At 31.2% G+C, this 10,785-nt stretch overlaps 2 long non-coding RNA genes across 3 annotated transcripts in view; both read right to left on the bottom strand.

The window, feature by feature from the left end:
* Positions 3,912 to 10,785, bottom strand: part of LOC108663821 — a 54,469-nt gene continuing 47,595 nt past the window's right edge. The window contains exon 2 of the long non-coding RNA XR_001929932.1: positions 3,912 to 4,435. This is a non-coding gene — a long non-coding RNA (uncharacterized LOC108663821). The remainder of the gene's footprint in view (positions 4,436 to 10,785) is intronic.
* On the bottom strand, positions 5,277 to 6,951 carry LOC108663820. 2 transcript variants are annotated; one of them, XR_001929931.1, is made up of 3 exons: positions 6,911 to 6,951; positions 6,181 to 6,254; positions 5,277 to 5,311 (listed from the first exon to the last, which is right to left on the bottom strand). It is a non-coding gene; the product is annotated as an uncharacterized LOC108663820 (long non-coding RNA). The 2 variants fall into 2 exon arrangements; XR_001929930.1 differs by lacking the exon at positions 5,277 to 5,311 and adding an exon at positions 5,759 to 5,798.

Here is a 10,785-nt window from a genome sequence, read left to right as displayed (position 1 = left end):
TTTTTCCCTTTGTTCTTCCTCTCTTTCTCTCTCCTCCTTGCTTGGCCAGCCATATGAAGAAAATGGGCTGATTTTATGCCTTTTTATAAAGAAACAATAAAATAATAAAGGTATGACACATGGCATTTTCTTATTGGTCTATTTTTAAAATTTTAAATTTTTAATCCTTTTTATCTCCACCACACAATTAGTCAATGGTCAAAAATCAGGATAAAGGAAGACCATGTGCTGGAAAAATGTCATGGTGGTGGAAAATTACAATTTTGCCCCTAGGGTGGCAAAATTATCATTTTACCCTTTTACTCCAAATTATACCGAAATTAAAATTTTTCACTTCTAAACCTCAAATCTTACTCAAATAAGTCAAATTATACTCCAATAAGTCAAATGGAGCCAAAAAAATCTTTTCTAAAATTTTCATTTTGTCCCCAAGTGGCAAATGACCATTTTACCCTTAGATAGCAAAAATTTCGATTTGACTCCAAATTGATCCTCGAACTCCGAATCACCATATTAAACCATTCTGAGACTTTAAAATTCTTAATTTCATTGTAAATTCTCTATTTGATCTAGTTCGAGGCTTAAATCAACTTTATTGTACCTCTATGTACAATACCGACTTTTGTAAATTTTTCGGGACTCTCCTAGCATGCAAACATGCTATCCATCACATGTATGTCATGATAAATATTTTTATAGAGTCGGGCTTGTCATCTTCTCCCCCACTTAGATCAACCATATGATCCTTCTTCTTGATTGACTTCGACATCAGGCTAAATATTAATATTTTAATATTATTTTATTCTAAAAATTTTATCTTGTCTCCTTGGTACCCAAAATACCTTATTATGCCTCACTTGACTTCCAAATCACCCTTTATCTCACAAATTCTCCTCCGATAAAATTATTATTATTTTATTATTATTTGCTCACTAGCGAAATATTTTATCCTAAACTACTCCTTTCGTCTTTTATCACTTCTAAACATTTTAATTGACCTCAATTTGCATTCGATCAACTTTATTTATCACCATATCAAAGTATGGGGTATTTCAATCTCCCCCACTTAAATAGAATTCGTCTTCAAATTCCCGTCGATGTTGCGTTATGAATCTCCTTCTATGATCCTACTCCTTGTTCCTTCTATAGGGACATTCAAGTTATTCACCTCGTTCACCTTCAGTTCAATTAAATGCTTTATTTATGGCAATTATTATTCTTTGGAACTGAATCAGTAATACTTTTCACAACCATGATATCTTATATCGAGACACTAAGCATGCCTTTATCACCATTATTAAATTTGAACCATAACTTCACCTCAATTATACCGATTTCGATCACATATCATACTTACTTATGTATACCTATTCATCGTTTTATTAATTTGCTCCATACCAAATTTCTCAACTTTGATTCATCCATCTTATATTGGTCCATACCCTTCCTTTAATAGAGTTCCATTAAGAACTTAAACAATTCAAGGTTTACCTTCAAAGTCATTCATAACTTTAATCGTTCATTACATGTCCGTTAACACTTTAGCTCACTAACCTCTCTGGACACTATTTCAAAATCTCCCAATTACCGAGAACCATTCTTCACTTCAGTTAGTAAAATTATCAATTTCATATATACATATATACATGCATTTTCAAATGTCAACATCTCTCTTTATATATAGGAATCCATGTGTTCACATGCCTTGGACTACATTCCCCCTTTATTCATCCGTATCCCAATCCTAGTTTCAATATAATAATTCTTATAGTGCATGTCAACCTTCTTATTATACTTGTGTATAACTTCATATCATTCATATCATTTCCAACCATATGTTTGAGTTTCCTTATACTATATATCATTCATCACAATGTCATCTCCATTGAATTATAATCTATTATGCGTGTATGCTTTATAATCCTATTGATGCCTCAAAGATTTATCTCAACTTGATCATTGCATCTCATGCAATACCACAATTCCTAAGAGTCATCCTTTTTTCCTTAATCATCTTTCATGCCTCTATATTACCTTGTATCTTTCTTGCATTACGATATTGATTTGTCACTTAAGACTCAAACCCATTTGAATCATGTATGCCTTAAGCATTTTCGAATTCCAATTTCCATAATATATTAGGAAAGTTTCATTATCTGACTTCATTTTCAAGGTCAACTTCTATCATCCTTTGTTCCACTCCTTCATATGAACATAACATCATTCTTCCTTAACTAATTTATAAATTGTACTTGAAATTGTAAAACTTAAAACTAGATTCTCCTCAAGTATTTTTCAATACTAATACTAATATCACTCTCAGCTTACAGCTTCCTTTTTATAATCACATAACTTAGTGCTTGCTTTAACGAGATCCAGAGCAAAACTTCTCTTGAGTATTTCCTTGGGAATATCTATCTTAAACTTATGTCTCACAGCATGTGATCCCTTAACTTGTGATTTAGCCGTTAGGCTTCTCAGCAAGTTTTAAAAATTTTACGTTTCATACTTGCTGTGTATGATTATAATCTCTTCTCAAAGATGTTTATGTATTCCTAAAACACTTAATCTTAAAGATATATAAATACGTACTCATCCATTCAATCCCTAACTCGTCTTCATAGGTTTCTAGGGTGTCACACAATTAGCCTCATGTTGTTCCTAACTCTTGTCATTTTACTGTATCAAAACAGATATTACAAATTCTCGTAATGATATTCTATATAAACTGATTTTCTATACCAGTCTCGTAATTCTTCCTTCACACTTTCATTATTTGGTATCTCATCTCAATATAGTCATCTCAAGAATCTTTCAAATTTTTTTTTTTTATATGCCTCTATACAAGGCAATAAAGAAGTTTTTCAATTCATTTGGGTAAACATTCTCCAGAATATTTAAGACTCCCAGATAACAAAACACAATGACCAACAACCAAAATTCAATTTGTAAGCTCATTATCGTGTCACTCCCATCTTACTCATGCATCATAAGCGTGAGGTATTCGGAGCAGTATAACGTTGAACAGTCAATGCTGAAGTACTGTAGCTATTAGAAATTTTCTCATCAAAGCTATTTGTCTGCATTCAAAGTCACCACATCAATCATTCTCAACCAGTGGTTTCCCTTTTAGATATATATCATGAGTTCCATAAGTATAGGTACCTTCTATTTTCTTGTCATACACACTAAGCCAGATTAATACTTTCATCTCATGTCATCTTTTGACTTTTATCAACATTCATAAAATTCCACCTCAAAACATCCTTTCCATACAGTGTAATAAATTCATGATACATATACCACTCCACACATAAGTTGCTTACTATCTACAACTTTCCTCAAATTTATTGTCATCCCTATCCAATTATCTTCTTTGTCTTATACTCCAATAATTTTATTGACTTTCGGTATAATTAACTACGAAAACAGCCTAGCTTTCTCCTCACTTTATTCTCGCAATCCTTACTGAATCAAAATTTTATATTCCCCATATTCCATAATTTAACTTCATTGGGTTATATTTGTGCCCAACTATTACCTCATAGTGTCATAACATCACTGAATAATCCCCTTCATGCTTAAATTACAATCATTAACGTAATCACATTATCCATTCCGAATGTCATTTATAACCTTATTGCTTCCTTCTATAACCTTCCTCAATAATTATATTACCAATTTATCTCTATCATACTAAAGATTCCCATATACCTTCAGTTACTTAAACAACCATTTTATAATACATTCTAGTCCTATACTTTAAAAGCCAAACTATTTTTACTTCTTTGTACAGATAATTATTATCTCTTTTACACAACATCTACTTAGAGTTAAGGTAGTGTAAAATCCTACGAAAATATTACATGTCCTTGGGATCATCATCTTAATCTGATCTTATCGGAAGATTCTACTCCGAGTCCTCCTGAAGATCCTCTTCCGGGTTTTCCTCCTCTTGAGATTTTTTTCCTTTGCTCCTCAATCCAAGCTTGTTGTATTCTCCTATACTCTTCATCACTCACGGGTGCAGCATTTCTTCCACAACCGGGAGGAAAATGTCGTACACTTGACACTTTTCTAAGGGGTCTACTTGCCACTGTTATTTTCTCCTTATCCTTTTCTGGTTGTCCCCTTACATTTCTCCCACAGCCTGGTGGAAAGTGTCGGACTACTCTCACACTCTTCCTAGAACGAATACCTCCTTCGGCTATCCTTAATTTTCCCTTTCTTTAGTATATTCCTTAGATTCTCTCAAAAGGGAACCTCTTATGCTTACATTAATATTATTACTATCTGCACTTTTTGGACTACTCGGTTCGGGCTGCCATCGGCTCCTAACAGTAGAATCTAGAGATCCCTCACTAATACTATGAGAGGCGTCGGGACTACCGTCTCTCCTAGATATGGTGTGTATGTCACCAGTGCACCTCAAAACCTATATGCAATCAAATAGTAATTGTTTAATTATTTATGCATCTCAAAAGTAGGTAGATTTCTATATGTAGATGCATACATTCTATTCAATCTAACCTAACTTAACTTAACTTAACTTATCTTAACTTAACTGGACTTGGGGCCACGCAGTGTCAGTGTGGATTTCTTAAAACAACCTTAAAATCAAAAACTTTAAAATCCAAAGCTTTAAAATCAAAATATCTTATCTTTAAACCATGCTCTAATACCAATCTAAATTGTCACGACTCGAAACTCCGCATCGAGCCCGTGACAATCGCCGAGAAGCCTCGACAAACATTCTTCACCCCGAATGTCGATCGAAACCTCGCAAGACTCTCGTACCAGCTTTCGCACTTCCCCGGTGAGCAATAGTTATCAAATAATCAAAATACGAAGGATTACAAATCATTTCCAAATCATAATATAACATATTATTTTTTTTTTGCTCACAGGGGCATTTTCATCATTTTTGTCGAAAACCTCGAAACTTGCCAAAAAATGTAGTAGGTAAGCCGAATATATATATTTAATGATTTAAAAAAAATTAAATATCTAAAACGTTCATTTGAAGTGAAAATTTGACCATTTGAATATAATAAAAATATTCAATAAAATAAACTATTTTCTTGTAAAATAATTTTCATAAAACTATCGGTACATAATTTTTATAGCGTAAAAGATAATTATATTCATATATACTATAGAGCAAATAACCAAAGCATAAAATTTTTTTTACAGTGACACGTGGGCCCACATCTATCCAAAATGCATCGAAAGCTGGAAACCTACAGCTTTTACCGATTCGAGTCCAAATGAAGATCCTTGTCAAGTCAGCTAACTATGGAATTCCCCGAGCCTGAAATGTGAGGAAATGAGGGTGGTGAGATTATAAAATCCTAGTGAGTAAACAGATACCATCTAAAGTATCTAAAGCCAAGTAAATGGAGACAATTAAAATAATTCAGCATACTGTAATTTCATTACCTTTCAACTCATTTCAACCAAATAAAATCAATCCATATAAATCGAGAAATCAACTTGGCTTATGAATTTCTTAAAACTTTGGCTCGTGCCAAAACTCATACTTGGTGATACCTTGCGCAGGGCATCCAACCGAGTCCGCCAAGGCTGTTAAAATTTCGTATACACTTAAAATATACTTTTTAGTTTGAGAAAATACAGCCGTTCCTTGGCGTTGGCTGAGTTCCCCTTCACGTGGTGGTTTGGCGTGAAGTGAACCCTAAGCTTTACCCCAGGAGATACCCTACGCGCCTCTCCGTTCGAGGTAATAATATAATGGAGTTTACCGTGCCCCTCTAATAGGCTGGTCCACGGAACCCCCTCTGCAGTAAATAATTAATATATAATCCACCAATCAATAAAATTCATTCTAGCATGACATGGCAATTTATCGCAACCTAGCCTCTCAAGGCTGAATACACAGTATAAATAATTCTAACACCAAAATCAGTTTAGCCATTCATGCTCATTTATTGTCATAAGCCATTCAATTCAAAACCATAAATTTGCAACACAAACTAGCAGTCTCCAATTACTCTATTTTCAAAACCAATATTCGATTTTCTAGAAAATTTATAAAATCATTTTATAAAATCACAATTTCTCTTAAAACATAGCAATTTACCATTTAAACCCATTTTTCATAAAATCACACAGTTGTATAAAACTACTCTAGATAATTAAGACGATAATAAGTTTACTCACAGTATTAGGAGTAGAAATACTCCTATCTTCCGCCCTCGGGTGCAGTCTCTTACCCGAAACAATTGACTCACCACCTATCCATAATCTATGACACAAAATTCAATAAATTGTGTCAATTTATCATAAATTATTTCAGGCTCTTATCCATGCGTATGCACTAGATAGGATTTGAAATGTCTAGACAATCGCTTAATTGCGGTGTCCGACCTAACTCGCCTATACACGGTGTAAATTCCTAAAATCCCCAATTCGACTCCAATTCCATCCATTTCAATTTCAATTATCCAATTATATCCACAATACCTCAATGACTGTGAATTTGGTCCAATTTATCAGTCCGGACTATAAATTACGCTTTTACCCCTAGTGGGTAAAAATTTCAATTTATTGCACCGAAAATTCCCATTTAATTTCCAACCTCATAATTCATCATTTTTCCACCCAATTCTCTTAAAATAAAGTCAACCTCATCCTCACATACCATTGGCTAGATTCGGCCTAGGGAAATTCATGGAGAAGATAAATATTTTTCTTGTTGTTTTACTCATAAACATGCTAAACTAACACTAAACACTAACATAGCTCAAAATCAAATTTATCTAACAACTTTCTCTCTCTAAACCCATATGACCAGAATTCAAATCATCCTCAAATCACATGATTCAACCATGAAAAATGATGGAAAATGCATGGGAAAGGTAAAGCACAAGACAAATTTAAGAAATGTTACCTTTTTTCACTTGATTTTTGAATTTCCACCTATTTTCCCTTTAAATTTCTTAGCTAGGGTTTTATTTTCTCCTTTCTCTCTCTTGTTTCTTGCTTGGCCGAATGTTGAAGAAGAAGAATGGGTGGGCTGATTTTTTTATGCCTTTTTTATTGTTTAATGAAATAATATTATTTTATTCATATTTTAAATATTTTATTAATTCATTTTTTTTTCTAGCCATCCATTTGTCCTACTTTTTCCACCATGCATTCCCTTTGACTTATCCAAGTCTTAAGTGAAATTTCCAGATTTTTCCAAAGTTTTGGTGGAGCAAATTCTTCAAAATTACACTTTTGCCCCCGAACTTTTCAAAAATTACATTTTTGCCCCAAAAATTGAAAATTTGCCATAATGCATAATTTGCACTCCTCATACTCATTTCACACTCCAAATAATTAAATTTGATCAAAATCCTTTCAAAAATTAAATTTTCGATTTCGGATGGCAAAATTACCATTTTACCCTTTTACTCCAAATTATACCGAAATTAAAATTTTTCACTTCTAAACCTCAAATCTTACTCCAATAAGTCAAATGGGGCCAAAAATCTTTTCTAAAAATTTCCATTTTGTCCTCAGGTGGCAAATGACCATTTTGCCCCTAGATAGCGAAAATTCCAGTTTGACTCCAAATTGATCCTCGAACTCCGAATCACCATATTAAACCATTCTGGGACTTTAAAATTCTTAATTTCATCGTAAATTCTCTATTTGATCTAGTTCGAGGCTTAAATCAACTTTGTTGTACGTCTAGGTACAATACCGACTTTTGTAAATTTTTCGGGACTCTCCTAGCATGCAAACATGCTATCCATCACATGTATGTCATGACAAATATTTTTATAGAGTCGGGCTTGTCATCTTCTCCCCCACTTGGATCAACCATATGATCCTTCTTCATGACTGATTTCGACATCCGGCTAAATATTAATATTTTAATATTATTTCATTAATAAAATATTATTTTATTCTAAAAATTTTATCTTGTCTCCTTGGTACCCAAAATACCTTATTATGCCTCACTTGACTTCCAAATCGCCTTTTATCTCACAAATTCTCCTCCGATAAAATTATTATTATTTTATTATTATTTTCTCACTTGCGAAATATTTTATCCTAAACTACTCCTTTCGTCTTTTATCACTTCTAAACATTTTAATTGACCTCAATTTGCATTCGATCAACTTTATTTATCACCATATCAAAGTATGGGGTATTTCAATTGTACCTCTAGGTACAATACCAACTTTTATAAATTTTTCGAGACTCTCTTAGTATACAAACATACTATCCATCACATGTATGTCATGACAAGTATTTATAAAGTAGGGCTTGACACCCATAAGCATGTAAGTTTTTTTTTTCATACTCAAGTTGATTTAGTGATCTTAAATGCATATAAGTATTTTATTTTTTTTTCATAGTCAGGTTGATTTAGTGATCTGAAATTGTATAATCAATTATGTGCTTGTTTGTTGATGATGAAGCAAAAGACTGTAACTGTACAAATTATAGTACTTCTTTTTACTACTCATTTTTCTCTTTAAATTTTTCTCTTGTATATGCTGATAAATTTTAGATGATAAGATAGACTTGAAATGGGGTATTCCACTAATGTCAAATTTTATATGTGTTAGGAAACATATTTTTTAACTGTTGAATGAAGTAAAAAACTTTGAAAACACTCACTTTGGAAATTTTATGAGATTCTTGTACTTTTATATGGCTATCATCAAAAAAATACTAATAGTAAGTTAGCTCATATTTTGGATTTAGTTAATTTTCATTTATTTGACTGTCAAGAATTTTTTTTATATTATTAATAAATTTATGAAATGAGATTGATAGAGCAATTGACTTTGTCAAATAGTTAAACCAATATAAATGTCTTTTCATCTTGAGGTGAACCTCCTACAAAGTAATTGGCTCTTGGATTTGGGCTTTATTGTTAATTTCCTTCTTCAAACAATATCATTGCCAAGTGTAAAGCAAGGAAGCCCTTTGGGGCTTCTTTTGAATATAGTTATAGATTTGTCATGAAGCTTCTTGAAAATGGTATTTGTTCACTTTGATTTATGTTGACAATACTCCTGAAGGTATACTCATTTACATTTGTTTAGAGTTTTAAAGCTGATAATAAATTGAGGTAACTTGGTAACATTACATAAAAAAAAAAAACTCATAAACATCCATTTTAATAGAATGATAAATTTGATCATTAACCGTAAAAGTAAAAATTTTAAAAATAAAAATCGAGGACCTCATTACTAAGTAAAAACAAATTACTCCTTAAAACTTGACGAACCAAAGATAGAATTAATTTTTATATTTAAACAAATTGTGGAGTTAATAAATGGAATGCAAGTGTTGAAACTTACAATAATTTATAATTTTATTAAATAATAAAGCACTGGGATATGTTATTGTCTAAAAATGTAGGTAAATTTTGCAATGGAATTTTTTTTTTGGGGTAGAGTATTTTAACTTAAATATTTGAGTAGAGAATATCTTTAAATACTTAAGTGCATTGATTATTTTAACTTAAATTCTTTTTCTCAAATTTGACGTGTCTATCCATAGTTAAAGGTATTCGTGGGTCGAGTCAAACTGATTGATTCCTCTAAAAGCAACATTTGATCTTGAACTCAATTCACTCATTTGAATTAAATTTATTATTAATATATTTTTTAATAAAATTATATTTAATTAAAAATATTTTAAATATATTCTTAATTCTAAATTATTATTCTCAGAAAAATATTCTAAATTTTAATATAATTTTTATTAATATAATAATATTGAGTATAACTCGACTTAAAAATTCATACCCTAGAGCTTGGTGAAATGTTAGTTTTATTACTCGTTATTTTTAATGGTTTTTTGCTAGCTTTAAAATGATTATAATTTTGACATTAAAAAAATGATTAAAATTGTTTGAATGATTTTTGAAGTTGTTTAAATGAGTTTTAAACTTAATTATTCATGTTAAAAACCCATAGTTTTATTAGCTTTAAAATGACAAAAATTATCAAAATTGCTTGAATGATTTTGGAAAGGTCAAAAGGCCTATCCAATCCTAGTACTCTTCAATTTTATTCAATTTAGTCTCTACACTCAAAGTTGAATCAATTTAATCTCTTGATTTTGAAAATTGCATCAATTTAGTCTCTTCCCTTAACGACATCCAATTTTACCGTTAAAAGATGACATCATTGCTAACGTTAGTGATGATGTCAGCATTAACATGTCACATTTTGATGATGTGGCATGCCACGTGGCACCTAGTAATGACATGGTAATGCCACTTTGATAATTCTATTTTATAGAATTATTTTAGTCTAATTTTGTTATTAAATATTAGCTAAGTCCTTAATTTTTAATTATAATTTAGTTATTTTTTGTTATTTTTATAATTAGTTTATTTTTAAGTAAGTTATTTTAATTTTGTGTTTATTTCCTTTAATTTGGTTATTATTTATTAGTTTTTATATTTTTGTAGGATTGAAGAGAATTGGGCTTAATTTTGGAAAATCAGGTGTTGAAAGACTCGAAAGTTTGTTTGCATATACTTCAGTATTTTGATCATAACTTACTCTACAAAACTCTAAATGCTGCGATTCTTAAACCATTGGAAAGATAAGAGATAGAGCTAAAACTTTTATGAAGATCACTTTATCCAGTTTTGCCTTAAATATAGAGAAAATCATATCGGAAAAATAACTAGGTATATTGTGGCGGGAATGCAAATTTTAAAGATTGACAATTGATTTTTGAGCCTTTCATTACACTTTTAAGCCCAATTAAATTATAGGTCAACTTAGGGAACTATAGATTAAG

The sequence above is a fragment of the Theobroma cacao genome, chromosome 10 (assembly GCF_000208745.1).
Source record: "Theobroma cacao cultivar B97-61/B2 chromosome 10, Criollo_cocoa_genome_V2, whole genome shotgun sequence".
NCBI classification, from domain to species: Eukaryota; Viridiplantae; Streptophyta; class Magnoliopsida; order Malvales; family Malvaceae; genus Theobroma; species Theobroma cacao.
Note: the sequence above shows the minus strand (reverse complement) of the source record. Positions and strands in the feature narration are given on the sequence as shown.